Genomic DNA, 10,845 nt, shown 5'->3' on the forward strand with positions numbered 1-10,845 from the left:
TCTATCAGTGTCACCTATCAGTGCTGTCTCATTGGTGCCCATAAGTGCCACCTTATCAGTGCAGCCTATCATTGCTCAGCAGTGGAGCCAGTCAGTGCCAATCAGCGATGCTAATGTGTGCCCAGTGATGCCAATCAGTGCCCATCGTAGATGCCAGTCAGTGCTGCCTTTTATTGCCCATAAGTGCCACCTATCAGTGCCCATAAGTGCCGCCTTATCAGTGCTGCCTCATCAGTGCCCATCAGTGAAGGAGAAAGGTAACTTATTTACAAAATTTTCTGACAGAAAAGAAGGACATATTTTTTTAAATGTTCTGTCTTTTTTCGTTTATTTAGCAAAAAATAAACCCCCCAGTAGTGATTAAATATGGGGACACTATTCCTCCCACTGACACCAATGATGGGGCACTATTTCTCCCACTGATACCAATGATGGGGCACTATTCCCCCCACTGACACCAATGATGGGGCACTATTCCTCCCACTGACACCAATGATGGGGCAATATTCCTCCCACTGACACCAATGATGGGACACTATTCCTCCCACTGATACCAATGATGGGGCACTATTCCTCCCACTGATACCAATGATGGGGCACTATTTACCCCACTTATACCAATGATGGGGCACTATTTACCCCCCCCCGCATTTGGCCAACAGGCCGCAGTTTTGAAACCACTGCTATAATGTATTGGATTTGTTGTGACCATCATGGGGTGTTTAAAAACAAAAAACAAGCTGGAACTCCACTTTAAGATGTTTAGGATATATCTGTGTTGGGTGTGAAGGTTCACGTCACATACTGCAGAACGTCTAATTAGTATCTCTCTCATTCGGAGTCATTTCTTCCATTCCTCGTAGTTGATGTATTTTTTCTTTAGTAGTGGTCGGGGGATGGTGTTCTGTGATGGGGAGCCTCCCTCATTCTCCATAGGTGAGAGGTCACTGCCCGTCCTGACTCTATACATCCAGACCTCCAGGATATCCTGACATTGGACCGAACATCATATAAGAACTGCATTCTGTATTTACTCGGGTTATCTTTGTGTAATATTAACATTTGTTTGATGATCTGAATGATTAGAGTGTAAAAAAAATATGCAGAATAAAAATATCAGGAAGGGGACAATGTTACATATTAAACCACAAGCAGTAAAAATGTAGCCGTAATCATAAAAACACAAAAATCTGGATGTAAATAAGTTCTTTTTGAGGTGTGTCATGTGAACAAGACATTGCCAAGGGTCTAGCAGAAATTCTATTTCACATTTTTCCTGTAGCAGGTCTTTGTTTTTCAAATGTTTTGTGTGATAGGGCGATGCCAACCTAGATGGGTGAAGGTTCCCAGAACATCACACACCCTCTCCAGCAGTTTATAGATACAGTGCTGTGAAAATGTAATTGCCCCCTCCTTGCTAAATCATAAATAAACTGTGATCAGCACATTTTTTTGCAAAGCTGAGTTAATTTTCACTTGCCACACCCAGACCTGATTACTGCCAGACCTGTTGAATCAAGAAATCACTTAAATAGAAGCTGTCTGGCAAAGTGAAGCACGCTAAAACATCTAAAAAAAAGGCCACACACCGCGCCGGGATGGGATGGGCTGGGGCTGCTTTGCAGCTTCTGGACCTGGACGACTTACCATCATTGATGGAACCATGAATTCTGAGCTCTACCAGAAAATCCTAAAAGGAGAATGTCCGGCCAGCAGTTCCTGACCTCAAGCCCAAGCTCACTTGGGTTATGTAGCAGGACAATGATCCGAAACACACAAGTCAACCTCTGAATGGCTAAAAATAAAAAACAAAATTTAGGATTTGGAGCAGCCTAGTCAAAGCCCGGACTTAAATCCAATTGAGATGCTGTATGATGACCTTACACAGGCCGTTCTGTGCTGGAAAACCCTCCAATGTGGCTGAATGAAAACAATTCTGCAAAGAAGAGTGGGGCCAATATCCCTCCACAGCCATGTGAAAGACTCATTGCCAGTTATCGCAACGCTTGATTTTAGTTGTTGCCTCCAAGGGTGGCACAACCAGTTATTAAGTTTAGGGGGGGCAATTACTTTTTCACATAGAGTCAGGCAGGTTTGGACAACTTTTTTCCCTTAATAAATGAAATCATCATTTAAAAACTGCATTTTGTATTTACTCGGGTTATCTGTGTGTCATATTAACATTTGTCTGATGATCTAAATCATTTAAGTGTGACAAATATGCAAAGAAATATAAAATCAGGAAGGGGGCAAATACATTTTCACAGAACTGTATATGATTTATTGTCAAAAGTATTGGGACGCCTGCCTTTACACACACATGATCTTTAATGACATCCCAGTCTTAGTCCGTAGGGTTCAGCATTGAGTTGGCTCCGCCCTTTGCAGCTATAACAGCTTAAATTCTAAGTTTAGGAGTGTGTCTATGGGAATGTTTGACCATTCTTCCATTTGTGAGGTCAGCCACTGATGTTGAATGAGAAGGCCTGGCTCGCAGCCTCTGCTCTAATTCCTCCTAAAGGTGTTCTATTGGGTTGAGGTGCAGGCAAATCAGGTTCCTCCACCCAAAACTCACTCATCTCTATCACTCATTTCTTTATCACTTCCATATTGGGAAATATCCCCAGCAGGACGCAGACTACAATACAAACCTGAGAGGCTGGAACTGTTCCCCACGTCATACATTGTGCCCGGGGGTTGGGCCTTAGAACAATGAACTGATTTAAGCATGCAGCAAGATAAACCCGCACCGCCTTGTCACAGCAGTGAGAGAACCGACCCATAAATGTGGTGCCGAATGTCAGGAAACCTCTCTGTGCTGACACCTTGCAGGAGGACAACATTGACTCACTGCAGTGGCTTGTGAGACCGAAGGTGAAGCAATGACCTGGCAGGTAATGTAGAAATCCCAATTCTAGTTTAGCGATTGTCTGCATACATCCAGTACAGCCTGACCTTCTGAAATATATATATATATATATGTATATATGACTCGTGTCATGTATGATATTATAGTGCCATCTAGGGTTTGGATATATAATTGGTTTCCCTCAGAGAAACAAGTGAAAGTAGATGATGGAAGTAGAAAGGGTTGTCCCCGTGTGTAACACTATTTCTAAATAAGAAGCCAGCAGCAGAAACTGCAAGAGTGACTTCAGCTTGGGGGCCACACCAGATTGATACAAGAGAACCAGGCTGCCATACCACTTACCTTAGTCTTCAGCAAACTGTTTGTGGTCTTTCTTGTGCATCATCTTTAGAAGAGGCTTCCTTCTGGGATGACAGCCATGCAGACCAATTTGATGCAGTGTGCGGCGTATGGTCTGAGCACTGACAGGCTGACCCCCCCCACCCCTACAACCTCTGCAGCAATGCTGGCAGCACTCATACGTCTATTTCCCAAAGACATCCTCTGGATATGACGCTGAGCACTGTGACAGACCTAGCCGGGACAGAGGCTGTTGAAGAGGACTGAATGCAAGCCTCTTGCCTTTTGATTATGGGCCCTGGATTTTCAATGGAACAATACCCTTGTCACGTGAGGTGAATTAGAAATCCAGTCTGAACTGTACTGGTCGGACTCCGTCATGTATATATGTATATATTGTATGTTGTTTGATTCTGTTGGGGACTGCTTTCTGTGATCATTTGGGATTTGTGTCCCTGAAGAGGGAGGGGGGATTCCTCCAGCAGCCCCCTGCTGATAAGACTGATTCATACTGTTGGGACACATCCTGTGAGGAGATGCTGGTGTCATCAACTCCAACTACCTGTGTTTATGTTAATTGAATGAGCTGATGACATTGTCCTCTATACAATGTAGGAGACGGGACGACTCCTATTGGAGCTACTGCTATTGTGAGAAAATGTCCTGTGATAATTAACTCAGTCTGGGCAATAGGTCATGTCTCTGTCACCTAGGCTGTATAAAGGATTAGTTAATTAGCTCATGTTAATCAGGTTAATTAGGTTACAGTTGTATTGTTAGAAGAGGTTCCAACGGCATATAAAGTCTTGTAATTTTGATTCTAAATAATGTGAGTTCATGTTAGCAACAAGCAAGTGTCGCATTGTTTTGTGTTTAGAGAGGTTGGGATATCTGTATACAGACTGGGAGGAAGTGGTATATGACGGAAGCACTCAAGCGGAGTGTGGGACGTTCCGTGACATTGGTGGCAAGCTTCGGGAAAGCTTCCTGCAGTCTGGGACATCCAAACCTCCAACTGGATCCATGATCAGCATAGCAGACTTCAGTCACCCCAGCGGAGATATGGACCTGGCATCAGAGTTCCCGGGGCTGTTGCGGATCATCCTTTCAACATACACCAGGACTGTGTCTGAGGATGAATACCTGGAGCTCAGGCAGCAGATTCGGGTGGAGCTCTGGATTGCAGCACTCCGTCTCGCTGGTATAAAACAGGGCAAGTGCTTTCCAACCCAAAAGCAACGGGCCAGTGACCAACGGGCATTGCGGATGGCATTCCTGGGAGCGCGGCCCCAGGAGAAATGGGTGACTGAGTTGGACAGGCTGGTCCAGCAGGAGATAGAGCTAGACAATCATTATCAGGCTCTGCAATGGCACGCAGAGGAGGGATATTTAGGGGAGACAACAGAATGCTCTCCGGAGGGATATGACTTTGGCGGCCCTGGATTGCTGTGGAAGAGCCTTACAGATCATTTTATGTTTGGCGATGAAGAGGAACCTGACCTTGAGGACCTGAGAGAATATAGAGAGTCTATGCTCGGTCTTGCAGGGGTCTCAGAGCTCAAACCTGATCTGGACCATTTTCTAAGGAAGGAACAGCATCTGGAAAGGGCATACAGGAAACTGCTAGAACAAGTTCAGCAGCATGCCAGAGAATCGGCAGTGGAAACTCCGGAGATTGCCGTCCCCAAACCTGAAGTGCTGACAACAGGGCAGAGCTCTGCTAACCTCTGCCCAGCACTGATGGCATCTTCTGGGTTCCATGGACAGGAGATGGTGAACCTCTATCCCCAGACATCAGTTGCAGAGACATGGGATTTGATAGACTTTTCTGCTGAGGAAGAACAACCTGATGAGCCTCCAGCAGAAGAGCTGCTATCAGGGCCAAAGTTCACTGTGTTCTGCCCAGCACCAACAGTGGCTTCGGCCTTCTTGAGAGAAGAGGTAGTCGGCCTTTCTCCCACAACACTGACAGGGACATGTGATTTTCTGCCAGCAGCATCTATGGAGTTAAAACAAACTTCTCCAACTGAAGATCTGGTAACTGAACAGAGGGTCCAAGACCTCTGTCCCACACTTTTACCAATTCCAGAGACTGGGGATTTAATAGACGTTTCTGTAGAGGAGGAACCACCTAGCAAACCCCCAGCAGAAGTGCTGGCAACCAGACAGAGGGTCCAAGACCTCTGCCCCACACCTGTGGCAGTTTCGGAGGCTCAGGATGAGAAGGTGGCAATCACTTCCCAGCAGCAGATACAGGGGGAGAAGGGAGAGGAGGTGTGTGTTGTCCCTCCCCAACAGTTGGCCAGGGTGGAGGAAGCGGACTTTCCTCCCCAGCAAAGATCCGTGCACCTGGGAGACAGTACCATCGACATGTCGTTACAGCAGCCAGATGAGGGAATGGAAAAGGAAGCAGCCGGCTCCCTTTTCCAATAGCAACTACACAGTTTGGGAGTGGAGGAATCCAGCCTCCTGCCCCAATGGTTAGCTGGAGCGGAGGATGCGGAGTCCCCAGCAGAAGTGCTGGCAACAGAGCAGAGTGCTACCAACCTCTTCCCAGCACCGACAACAACTGTGGAGTTCCAGGGAGCCAGGGCAGTTGGCCCCTCTCTCTGAAGACAAGCTGATGTAGTGGAGCTGCTACTCCCAGCTGAATCGCTGGCAACAGGGCAGAGCACCGCTGGCCTCTGCCTAGCACCTAGTGTCTCTCTACAGCTTCAGACCCAGCAGCAGACCGAGCCCAGGAACGTTAAAAACAATCCAGCTGAAGCCCTGGCAGCCAGACAGAGAGTAAATGACCTCTGCCCCACACCTACTGAGGTCAACTATTCCGTGCAGCCAAGAAAGGAGATCATGCGGGAAGACTATGTGAGTTCACTCTGCCTGACTAACGCATGTCCAGACCAGGTGGTGGTCTGGGACCTTGTTAGTCAACCTTTGATGGGGGAGAAATGTGACAGACTCACCCAGGACAGAGGCTATTGGAGGGGACTGAACGCAAGCCTCTTGCCCACCGATTATGGGCCCTAGCATTTGGGGGAATGGTGCTCTCTGTGAGCTGTATGCCTGGGGACCCTGGGGTTGGTGTTACTTTGGATTCAGCTCCATGTCCCCCCAAAACACACAGACTCTGGGAACCCTTTATATGCCATATTAGAATGATAAGACTGAATTATACTGTTGGGACACATCCTGTGAGGAGATGCTAATGTCCTCAACTCCACTCACCTGTGTTCATGTTAATTGAATGAGCTGATCACATTGTCCTCTATACAATGTAGGAGACGTGACGACTCCTATTGGAGCTCATGTTAATTAGGTTAATTAGGTTATGTTTGTATTGTTAATTGTAATTAGCTCCAGCTATTGTGTTTATACTACTGTGTGAAGCTCGATGCCCACAAGACTGTCATCTGGTCTGGGTAAATTTTGTAGTAAATTAGCTCATGTTAATTAGGTTAGCTTTGGGTCAACCTGCTGTATAAATGTGTGTGAGATCTCAAATAAAGAGTTAGTTCTTATGTACTCCAAGACTGGTGTTGTTTAGTTCTTGGGGGTTCCTATAGCCAGATCCATTGGGCTTGTGTTCCAGAACTTAGGAAGCGATATACTGACGGAAGCACTCAAGCGGAGTGAGGGACGTTCCGGCACTTGGGTGGGCTGGGCTGGGCTGGGCGGAGGGGCAAAACGCAGGTGCTAGCAGGTATCTGGGCTGATCCCTCTAACACTGCGTTTTTGGGAACCCTAAACTGCTGGGGACGCTAGTATAGATCTGATCGGATCAGATATTGATCCGTTCAGATACCACTAAGGGAGGCGTATGCTGCGTGCATGGGTGTTAGCGGTACTGGCGTTGCCTGGGGCGACGCATATCACCGCCGGGCGATCAAGGGGCTAAACCTTTATTTGGTAATAAACGGCGGGTGCCCTGACACTATAAAAAATAAACGAACTAACCAGCATCACCCGTAACAGTTATACGGTGATCAGTGGTGAAAGGGTTAACTAGAGGTCAATCAAGGGGTTAAAACATTTATTAGGTAGTATATGGGGGTCCCTGACGCTATAAAACGCTAACGGCGAACCTAAATATTTACCTCCCTAACTAGCGTCACCAGTGACACTAATACAGCGATCAGGAAAATGATCGTTTAGCGACACTGGTGACAGGGGGTGATCAAGGGGTTAAAACTTTATTAGGGGGGGTTAGGGGGGTACCCTAGACCTAAAGGGGGCCTACCACTAACTGCCCTACCACACTAACTGTCACAAACTGACACCATGCAGTAATCAGAAAAAAAAACTGCTTGGTGTCAGTATGACAGGGGGGGGGAGGGGTGATTGGGGGGTGATCGGGGGGGGAGGGGGATAAAGGGGGGTGTTTTGTGTGCCTGGCATGTTCTACTGTGTGTGTGTTTTGCACTCACATTGCAGTCTTCTCTCCTCGGCGCCGGAACTGAAAATACCGAGCCGGGGAGAGATGACATCTTTTCCTTTGCTGCTGTTTAGCATACAGCAGCAGAGGAATGATCTGATTGGCCGGTGGCGATCACGAGGGGGGGGCCACGAATGGATGGCCTCCCCCTCACCTCCGATCGCCGCTGGACAAAAGCCGACCGCCTCGGGTACCGATCGGACCCCCGCCCGCGAGAAGCAGATCACGTAAATGTACGTGATTCTGCCTGCCCGTGCCACTTTGCAAACGTACATCGGCGTGAGGCGGTCGCCAATAGGGATGAGCCGAACACCCCCCGGTTCGGTTCACACCCGAACCCGCGAACGGACCGAAAGTTCGCACGAACGTTAGAACCCCATTGACGTCTATGGGACTCGAACGTTCGAAATCAAAAGTGCTCATTTTAAAGGCTAATTTGCATGGTATTGTCCTAAAAAGGGTTTGGGGACCCGGGTCCTACCCCAGGGGACATGTATCAATGCAAAAAAAACTTTTAAAAACGGCCGTTTTTTCGGGAGCAGTGATTTTAATGATGCTTAAAGTAAAAAAAAAAAAGTGAAATATTCCTTTAAATATCGTACCTGGGGGGTGTCTATAGTATGCCTGTAAAGTGACGCGTGTTTCCCATGTTTAGAACAGTCCCTGCACCAAATGTCATTTTTAAAGGAAAAAATCTCATTTAAAACTGCTTGCGGGTTTAATGTCATGTCGGGTCCTGGCAATATGGATGAAAATCAGTGAGACAAACGGCATGGGTACCCCCCAGTCCATTACCAGGCCCTTTGGGTCTTGTATGGATATTAAGGGGAACCCCGCACCCAAATTAAAATAAGGAAAGGTGTGGGGCCACCAGGCCCTATATACTCTGAACAGCTGTATACAGGCAGTGCAAACAAGACAGGGACTGTAGGTTTGTTGTTAAGTAGAATCTGTTTGTAATTTTGAACATTTTTAACGTGTTTAGCTCCAGCCAAAAAATCTTTTCTAAGCTTTTTGGAAAACATAGGGAAGGGTTATCACCCCTGTGACATTTGTTTTGCTGTCTTTCCTCCTCTTCAGAAGATTTCACCTCACTTTTTTGTCCCAATGAAAAATGTTTTTTGAAAATTTGGGTTTTTTTGTGGAACAAGGATTGGAAAGCATCAGTGGAAAGGAGAAATTGTTTTCCCATATTAACTCTTACAGGAGAGAATTTCCCTTCCTAGGGGTAGATTTCATCTCACTTCCTGTTGTCTCCTTCCGTTTGCAAGTAGGAGTCGTTTGTAAGTTAGATGTTTGAAAGTAGGGTCCTGCCCTATATACTCAGCAGAAATTTGGGCCTTAGGTGTTGCTGTGGCCACAACACTGTAAGCCCTCACAGGGCCCTGCTGTGAAATATTAGATCAAGAATTGTAATTACATGCCCCTGTTGAACAGGAGCTGAAAAATTAGGCATTAGGCACTGGTGCTGGTGCCACAACACTGCAACCCCTCACAGACACTCTAGTTGGAACGCAGGAACGAGCCCTGCTGCAAAGTATTGCATCAAAAATTGTAATTACACGCCCCTGTTAGACAAGGGCAGAAAAATTGGGCCTTAGGCACTGGTGCTGGTGCCACAACACTGCAACCCCTCACAGACACTCTAGTTGGAACGCAGGAACGAGCCCTGCTGCAAAGTATTGCATCAAAAATTGTAATTACACGCCCCTGTTAGACAGGGGCAGATAAATTGGGCCTTAGGCACTGGTGCTGGTGCCACAACACTGCAACCCCTCACAGACACTCTAGTTGGAATGCAGGAACGAGCCCTGCTGCAAAGTATTACATCAAAAATTGTAATTACACGCCCCTGTTAAACAGGGGCTGAAAAATTGTGCCTTAGGCACTGGTGGTGGCGCCCAGAACCAAAAATGTTCTTACAAGCTATCAGCGTGATGATTGAGGAGGAAGAGGATAATTACTCAGGGATAGTCACTCAGCATCACCATAGGCAGTCTTTGAAGGGATCTGAGATTTCAAAAAAAATTATTCGGTTACATCAGCATCAGGTGCTTGGTAGCTGGTGGTGATCCAAGACTGATTCATTTTTATGAAGGTCAGCCGATCGACCGAGTCGGTGGACAGACGCACCCTGTGATCAGTTACCACGCCTCCAGCAGCACTGAATGTGCGTTCCGAAAGAACGCTGGATGCAGGACAGGCCAGTAGCTCAATTGCATACTGTGCAAGCTCTGGCCAGTGATCCATCCTCAAGACCCAGTAACCCAGAGGATTTTCGGTGGGAAAGGTGTCCAAGTCTGATCTTGCCCCTAGGTATTCCTGCACCATGTAAAACAGACGCTGGCGATGGTTGCTGGAACCGATCATACCTTGGGGCTGCGGACCAAAAAATTGTCTGAACGCATCGGTCAGACGGCCACCTTCTCCACCGCTCCTTCTTTGACTGACCGAAGCCTCAGCAACACGTTGTCCAGAAACAGGAGTTTGTAACCTCCCAGTCTCTGGGAACGCGTTGCACAGACCTTTCTGCAAGGCCTCCCGAAGATGTTTCATCCTCTGCTCCCTCTGCGATGGCAAGATAAGGTCCGCAACCTTACCCTTGTAACGTGGATCAAGGAGGGTTGCCAGCCAGTATTGGTCCTTCTCCTTGATACCACGAATACGAGGATCCTTACGCAGGCTTTGCAGGATCAGGGAGGCCATGCAGCGTAGGTTTGCTGAGGCATTCGGTCCGGAGTCCTCTGGGTCACTAAGGACAACAACGTCCGCAGCCACCTCCTCCCAGCCACGTACAAGTCCATGTGTTCCTTGGGACTGATCCCTTAAAGACTGCTGCTGATGCTGAGTGCCAGGCTCCACCTCCATACTGACACAATCTTCCTCCTCCTCCTCCTCCTCCTCGTCCTCTTCCTGTGTGATCGGCGGGCACGCAGGAACACTGTCTGGATAAAGGGGGCCTTGAGAGCTAAGGAAGTCCTCCTCTTCCTGCCTCTGTTCTGCCTCAAGTGCCCTGTCCATTATTCCACGCAGCGTGTGCTCCAACAGGTGGACAAGGGGGACAGTGTCACTGATGCATGCACTGTCACTGCTCACCATCCTCGTGGCCTCCTCGAATGGTAACAGGACAGTGCATGCATCCCTGATCATGGCCCACTGGCGTGGGGAAAAAAAACCAAGCTCCCCTGACCCTGTCCTGGTGCCA

Source organism: Aquarana catesbeiana, linkage group LG02, assembly GCF_042186555.1.
Source record: "Aquarana catesbeiana isolate 2022-GZ linkage group LG02, ASM4218655v1, whole genome shotgun sequence".
NCBI lineage: Eukaryota > Metazoa > Chordata > Amphibia > Anura > Ranidae > Aquarana > Aquarana catesbeiana.